This window comes from Atta colombica, unplaced genomic scaffold (genome assembly GCF_001594045.1).
Source record: "Atta colombica isolate Treedump-2 unplaced genomic scaffold, Acol1.0 scaffold89, whole genome shotgun sequence".
NCBI classification, from domain to species: domain Eukaryota; kingdom Metazoa; phylum Arthropoda; class Insecta; order Hymenoptera; family Formicidae; genus Atta; species Atta colombica.
Window position 1 is genome coordinate 573,969 of NW_017259582.1, and position 2,641 is coordinate 576,609.

Below are 2,641 nucleotides of genomic sequence, written 5' to 3' on the forward strand. Positions count from 1 at the left end.
ATATATGAAATGTTAAATTAAAAAAATTTTTGGATATTCTGAGCACCTTACTTACGTATCTTTAACTCTTACATGATTTTAAGTACACTCGCCCCAGCCGAACCACTCATGATTCATTTCAGTTTCGCGCTAAAATATGTTGAACGTATTATATAAGCTACATGAACTACCTCAGCTCGAGAGATGAGGCACTTCACCGGCGGTGCACCGGAAGAGGCGGGGTTATGTAATTGGCGGTAGATTGAATCATGCATACAGCGAGTGTGCATGAAGAGAAACGAAACGAACTTCTATGCTTCTATGTACATCATGCAAGAAACGGAATGCACCTCTAATAAACAATTATATTCTCAAAATGGCCACGATATTGAGATCACAGTCTAGATATATCAGGTGCGACACACTTTTTTTATAAGACAAATTCGTCATGCGCATGCGTCAGTTGTACCACAAAGATGGCTACATTATAACCTAACCAAACTAGGAACGCAAGACTGTGATATCGAAGTATCGAACAAATAATAAAATTCATTCTGGTAAATTATTTATTAGAGAGTTCTCACCGATTTTGATGAAATTAATCTCATTCAACACATTTTTGCATGAAACGAAAGAATCTGATAGAAAAGTGGCTTATAAATCGAACTATCAAGCATTAAAGTTCGAGACTTTAGAAATTAAGGTATCTGTTATCCCGACTTGATATAGCATAATGTAAATGTTTCTTTAATTATGTAATGTTTCTTTAATTATGTAAATTCACTGCTTTAAAAAACACAAATTCCATACTTTAAAAATACAAACTGCTAATGCAGAGAATTTGTTTAAAGCAGTGAATTATTGTTATTATGTTTTTTAAGTAGATTCACGGCGAAATAGATTCACAAATTTCTTAACCTGAATAGTTGTCAATTTTAACGCTTAATATCTTGGTTCGCAGAGCAAAACGACATTTTTTTTGCTAGATTCTTTCATTTCACAAACGCGTCGAATGAGACTAATTTCAAAATCGGGGGAGGATCCTCTTCTAAATTCAGTCTTGTATTATTATTATTAATATGAAAATGATACATAGTTCTGTAGTAGAACATTACAATAAAAAAAAGAGGTGGATTCTTTTGTGTAATGAAAAATTGCAACAATATTTTTGGATGAATATTTGGGCTTAGTTTTTTTTCTTTTCTGTATGATTCAGAAAGGTAAAGAAAACGAATGAATTGTTTATTAGTATTAAACTTTTATAATTAATTTTTTGAAGATTTTTGTAATTAATTTATATTTATATATTTTATCTTTTAGAGTTCAAGTATGGTTAACAAATTGTAATCGTATCATTGAAACCTCAATAGATAATTTACACAAAAACTATCGTATTTGGGCCAATCATTTTCAAGATTCCATGTTTTTAAATAATTTACGAAACCATCCAGCTACATGCAATTCCAATATCATTAACAGATCATAATTTTAATGATTTGTCCTTAAAATCTGATCCTGAGATATTATTTTCAAGTAATAGTAAAAATTTTGTGATACTTATACTTTGTACAATATGTGGATTTACGGTATATTGCAAATGCGTTAAATAATGGATATTATTTTACTTTGTTTCTTATTTTAATTTAATTTTTTAATTTTACTTTTAAGAACTTTTTATTCTATTATCTAATTCTATATTATTTTAATTCTTTTATTGTATATTACTTATTTTTTTCAGAATAATGATTATTATAATTATTAAATAAAGTAAAATTTTCTCTTTAAAAATATACATGTAAACATACAATGTAAACCTCGTTTTATATGTATATACACACACACACATCTTGTTTTATATGTATATACACACGCACGCACACACGCACACACGCGCACACACACACACACACACACACACACACACACTTCAATAATAGTTACATTTTATAACAAGTGAATAGTAGTCATTTATTTTATAATTTTATTTACCATATGATTTTCCAGCAAGAAATATAGATGACAGCCTAAAAATTACTCAATTTTATCCTTATTGTTTGCAATATTAAACAAAGATGAAGTAATTTATTGTGATACATTGTATCATATGTGTCTTTTATTTAAAAACGCTCATATTAATCAGTACCATTAGCTAAAATATATATATATATTGGGTCATCCGAAAAGTTCGTGCCGCAAAAGATTTAAATTTAATAAATGAAATTAAAAATTTAAATCTTCTGCATTTCAATTTTCCTTCAAAATCGGCACAAACTTTCCGGACGATATATATATATATATATATATATTTAAATGTGAGCGCGTGTACAGTTCTCAAAATGGCCACAGATCATGTGTCTCTCCTACATCTATAGACTTATAAAATAGACGGAGCGTTTATACAAGAGAAGCTGAAAACAACATTGAAGGACAGCTCTATTCTACATAGTTGTTTCTCTCTTTTACAATGAGTGGGGGGCCAATCAGGGGGGCTTGATCATAAGACCACAACTCTCGAACATCTATCTTTGTTGCTCTTGGCCACTTCCCAGCTTGCCGTGGCGACCAATCAATTCACCACTAGAAAAAAAGAGAACTACTCCGCGATTATTTTTTTCTCTTTCTATCAAGTTTTCTCATCTCTCTTCTATCAACTTCTCTCGTA

The 2,641-nt window shown here is 30.0% G+C and overlaps 1 protein-coding gene across 3 annotated transcripts in view; it reads right to left on the bottom strand.

Annotated features, from left to right (window-relative positions):
• LOC108693241 (putative fatty acyl-CoA reductase CG5065) overlaps window positions 1–86 on the bottom strand; it is a 23,431-nt gene extending 23,345 nt beyond the window's left edge. For all 3 annotated transcript variants that reach the window (XM_018202085.1, XM_018202083.1, XM_018202082.1), the window contains exon 1: window positions 56–86. The gene's annotated coding sequence lies outside the window, so the exon portion shown is untranslated. The remainder of the gene's footprint in view (window positions 1–55) is intronic.
• Between the last annotated feature and the right edge of the window lie 2,555 nt (window positions 87–2,641).